The following is a 5,867-nucleotide window of genomic DNA, read 5'->3' on the forward strand; positions in this document are numbered from 1 at the left end:
CAAAGTGATAAGCATATGGTTTTGAACGAACTGTGCATGCATATTTTAATACTAAATTAGTCGAGAAAGCCCATAGAAATAGTATTTAGTGTAATGTTATTTTTTTATGAAATTACACGCGGGTTAAGAATTGTTTGTGTAAAATACTTTGCAGATAAAAAAGTAAAGTTGAAATCGAAGCTATTTAGGTCGAGACAATTGATCTGCTACTGCAGTCATGATCTGTGAAACATGGCAGGCTAGTAGGGTGATATGATAAGAGTGGTTCTGAGAAAGGAGATCCAAGGTTCAAAAACAACGTTCCCCCTTAATAAGCCAACGACATTGTGCCATCGTGTACCATATTCGTCGCATTGAAAAGTTTGATTAAGCAAAAATCAGGTAAGGTGACTGACTCTGAATTGAAAAGCCAATATGCAATCTGTACTCCTCCAACAAAGATATTTCTAACAATATGAGAATTGTAGAATTTGATCGATAGATTTACGATAAAAGTTTCGGACAGACAAATGCAAGCATATTATTTATTAGCATAATCCCTGTGTATTTTTGTTTCTTTTTGATTGGGCACTTTCATAAATACTCTTAGTTCTTCAAAGGTATAACCATTATCTACTTAAGTTAATTTTCAAGTTGACTAAATAAAAATGAAATATAAATAGTTAACTAACAACTGCCTCCTGCCGGAATAGGTCAAGAGGCTGTCTGTCATCTTAAGATGATCTAATAGCTTCACACTCCCATTAAACGTTATGTAGGCTGTAGGACTATTGGCCTAATAAATATAAACATGACATAAGAGCGCAGCATATGGCTGTAATCTTAAGTCAGAGAAACAAACGAGCTACACGAGGGCTATCTGCGCTAGCCGTCCATAATTTGGCAGTGTAAGACTAGAGGGAAGGCAGCTAGTCATCACCACCCACCGCCAACTCTTGGGCTACTCTTTTACCAACGAATAGTTGGATTGACCGTCTCATTATAACGCCCCCACGGCTGAAAGGGCGAGCATGTTTGGTGTGACGGGGATTCGAACCCGCGACCCTCAGATTGCGAGTCGAGCACCTTAACCACCTGGCCATGCCGGGCCAACAGACAATGAGACAGGAAATAACTTTTATTTGGTAAATCTGTTACTTACCTCTTTAAAATTAGATTTAAAAGTAGGAATGTCTAGCCACCTAGTAGTCTAAGACCAGTGTTTTTTGGTAACTGTGATGAGGACGAAAATGTCTATTAACAAAAATAAATCATATCAGGAGCCCGTTGTTTAAATGTTCCTGACCAGCTAGGTAGCTTGTGGGCCAATTATAATAACAAAAGAAAAAACATCGCCGATTAAAATGTTAAACATTTCACCTCGTCATCAAACGTACATTTCTATAATTTATTACTAAATCCATAGTTATATCCTCATCTCTTGAAAGTATAATATTTACTTCAATTTCCTAAATCGAACAAACCTCTATCTTTCTGAGGATCCCTGGCCTATTTTTAAACATTATGTAAAATCCCTATGACGTGTGAAATTAAAAGGAGGTTCCCTGGAACATTTTCTCAATGGAGAAATATTTTATCTTTTGATCAGTATTAAAATAGTAATTTCAAGTTACATTATTTTTGTGCTTATCTGAATGAATTAATACAAAGATTATGTACATTTCAAGAGTGATATAATAAAAACTATTGTTTTAATTAAAGGGTTTTGTTTAATTTTACGTATATATATGTGCTCATAGGTATCTAAAATTTGGTTTTTCTTTAAAAAATTTTAATCTGCAGTTGGTAAAATTGAATTAACATTTCTGTACATGTTCTTGGAATGGCCCAGTTAAGCCCGATAGAACCATTTAGAATTTTTGTGACAAACCTATTAGAAATTTTGCGAATTTTGAAACCATGTATATTGTTACGTCTCCGTTCGTTAATTGATTTTTCCGTAATTTCGTTCCAACGAAACTTTAACGACACAAGTCTTTACTTAATAAAACTGGTTTATTTATTCCGAATATAACTTTACCGATACACTCAACTTCAACAATCGTGCTAAAACAAACGCTATATAAACGAACGTCAATAATACTTCTGACTGCAGATCAATTACACACTGTCTACACACATTACATTACATTCTCCTCCAGCGTCACGTTGTCCCCTCTTATATATACCCGACTACCCTACATCTAGTAAATACTAGAGCATTCGCCAAAGTACAAAATAGTTCTAGAACGTGGCGTCACAGTAGTCATGTGACTCGCTGACGCAACAATATATTAGCCGTTAATTGTACTAGTAACTATAACGAAACAGTAAAGAACAGGACCCGGCATGGCCAGGTGGTTAGGGCGCTCGACTCGCAATCTGAGGGTCGTGAGTTGGAATCCTTGTTCTACCAAACATGCTCACCCTTTCAGCCGTTGGGGCGTTAGAATGTGACGGTCAATCCCACTATTCGCTGGTAAAAGAGTAGGCCAAGAGTTGGCGGTGGGTGGTAATCCCTTCTCTCTAGTCTTACACTGCTAAATTACGGACGGCTAGCACAGATAGTCCTCGTGTAGCTTTGTGCGAAATTCAAACCAGTAACGAACAAAAAAATATAAACATTTTCATAGCGTTTTACATTAGGCGTACATTTTAGCTAGTTTGAAAAAAAAACTGACATTCCGCTTTCGTTACATTGTTAACTACAGTTTTGTCGTAGTAACTTTTTATTTATTGGACCACTTACTTTACATAATTACATATATTATGGTTTTACAAACATCATACTGTTACGACATCGGAAGTCACGTGACGTTAGTAACACGTGATGAGTATCTAGAAGATTCACGAAAAGACGAGTGTAATCTAGATGTACGCTTTTATAGTATATAAGCCGGCAAATAAAGTGACGGCAAGGATAGGATTCCACACAGGTAGAGACAGAGACGGACAATTGAGTCAAGTTGAGTTGAGAAAGAATAAACTAGTTTTATTTAAGAAAGGGCTTGTGTCGCTGAAGTTTCTTCGGAACGAATTTCTACGAAAAATTAACAAACGAACGACCAGAGTCGTAACAATACGAAGAAAAACGGATTACTTACAGTTAGAAAAGGCATTGTTCCATGATTATACAGCAGAGGCATCGCTAGGTACTAGAGAGATTCGGAGCTTGAGCCATAAGCGCACAGAAGTCAAATTTACAAAACTCAATGTAGACACAAATTAAAAGTATCTCAGAACACACCCATGTATGCCTTTGAGGTTTCATAAACACAACTTTTTTTAATTATTATTAAAGTATAAACAAAATTACAATTAAAAGCAGGTCAGGCTTTAGTTCCTCTCCCTTGGGGGGGGGGGAGGACAGCGGAGCTTTTGTGGGGGCTACCATATAATGATATAACTTTACAGGAAAGGTAATATAACAACCACGTTTGTACGACCTAAGTTGGCTCTTCTTAACGAGTTAAATATGATTTTTGAACGCTAGGAAGAATGAACTTGTGTGGGCCAAAATGAAACTTGGGGATGCACGGCTCACCTCAGTACCATCCTAGCGCTAGCCCTATTAAAAGGTAAAAGGTTTCTCACCTCGTTGACATGCTATGTGTTTTAAGGGTAAGCTTATTACTACTACCAATAATAATAATAATAACAACCTTTCACCTCTCGATCCTCTGCCTAGTTCAGGACTAAATTCAACCAAACTCGAATTAATTATTGTATTGCACCTTAGCGGTAATTCAGTGGGCTCATAATGCTGAAAAGGTCGTATCATCACATATTTTATGACCGGCTTCCACCAGTGTCACAGTGCAATGTAACAAAAGATGAGCAGCAACAAAGAAATCTCATCAGAATGGAATAATGTTTCTTCTGAGATAAGTATAATAAACAGTAGAAAGAAACATCGCCATCTTCTGAGCAGGAAAATTTACAATTGTAATCGACCACTGTTAAAAATTTGCTGAAATATAGTCACTGAAATCCATGTAGAGACATCAAATTCCAGTAATGATATGTACCAGCAAAATTGGGAACCTTTCATGTGGCAGTTTCCAATTAATGCGATAGAAAATGCACGAATCGTAGTTTCCAACTAACGCGCATGCCTGGTTTTTTTGTTTGTTTGTTTTCATGGCGGAAAGTGAAGGACTTAGAAAATTTCGCAGCACGACAAAATTAAGGAGCTTGCAAAATTCATGTGCAATCTCACACTACAGTACTTATAATTTGCAATAAATTTATAGTGGTGTCATATTAGGGATTTGTAGCTTGAGCAAACTGTCGGCAGTAGATTTCCAGCCTTGTTTGTTTACGTTTTTGCGATCCCTATTTGTAGATTTTAAATTCTAAATTTTTAATTATCTTGCATATTGATTTTTTAATGCACAGCAATGGGCAAGTACATGCCTAGAGTAAGACACAACCCCATTAAGCATGTATAAAATATTACGAGTAGAGAAGCAGCCTTTTCAAAGAAAACAAATACGTCTAAAACATCACTTTAAATATAGCTTTGTCTCTTTTAAAGTAATTATTTATCAAGCCAGGTGGCATTGTGCCTGAAGTTTCATGTAAGCACGTTTTTAACACACGTCGAATACAAAAGCAGCCGCTCAGAACAGCATCGCATCTATTATGTATTTATAATCACGTAACTAAACTTTCAATGAAAAATAATCAACTTTTAAATAGGCCATGGGAATTCGTAGCACTTTATATAATATATCTGGCTAGGATTTGGTGCAAAATACCCGGCCGATTGTGTTATAGGCTTATGAAACAATAATATTGATAATATTGTTGCGTAAGCGAAGTCACATGACTAGTGTGACGCCACGTTTCTAGAACTATCCTGTACCTTGGCGAATGCTCTAGCATTTACTAGATATAGAGTAGTCTGGTATATAAAAGAGGGTGACAACGTGACGGGAATGTAATTTGTGTGTGTAGATAGTGAGTAATTGAACTGCAGTCAGAAGTATTGTTGATGTTCGTTGATATAGCGTTTGTTATAGAGCGACTGTTGAAAATAAGTGTATCGTAAAGTTGTATTCGGAAAGAATAAATCAGTTTTATTAAGTAAGGACTTGTGTCGCTAAAGTTTCGTCGGAACGAAGTTACGGAAAGTTAATTAACGAACGGAGACGTAACAACTAGATTTTGTAGGTTCAATTCCTCTAGCAGACATTGCACAGATAGTACGTTGTATAGATTTGTGCTACTAACAAACAAAACGGTTATATTAGTAAACGTTATAACAAACGTTTGTTGCATTTTAAGTTATTACTTTGCTTTCCATTTAGATTACAGCTGCCACCTCTGAGTCTCAAATTGTCAACAGGGAATGTATCGCATTTCACTGATTAATTCGTGCAGTATGTAAGTATATTACATTTCCTACCCTTTATTTAATATAGGATTTAACATACAGGACCAATTCGTGCAAACTGACAATTCTTAGGAGTAACTTCGTTAGGGATGTAAAGGTGCAATCCAATACACTTGTTTTGCCTTAGATTGTTGTTTGTCTGAAATAAAGATTGTTGCACTCTGTTATACATTGTCTCCAGTCTGAAATAAAGATTGTTGCACTCTGTTATACATTGTGTCCAGTCTGAAATAAATATTGTTGCACTCTGTTATACATTGTGTCCAGTCTGAAATAAAGATTGTTGCACTCTGTTATACATTGTGTCCAGTCTGAAATAAAGATTGTTGCACTCTGTTATACATTGTATCCAGTCTGAAATAAAGATTGTTGCACTTTGTTATACATTGTATTCAGTCTGAAATAAAGATTGTCCAGTCTCTATCTTTACTGTCCAGCGGTAAGTCTACAGATTTACAACGCTAAACTCCAGGGTTCGATTCACCTCGGA

Source organism: Limulus polyphemus, unplaced genomic scaffold, assembly GCF_000517525.1.
Source record: "Limulus polyphemus unplaced genomic scaffold, Limulus_polyphemus-2.1.2 Scaffold2380, whole genome shotgun sequence".
In the NCBI taxonomy this organism is placed as follows: Eukaryota; Metazoa; Arthropoda; class Merostomata; order Xiphosura; family Limulidae; genus Limulus; species Limulus polyphemus.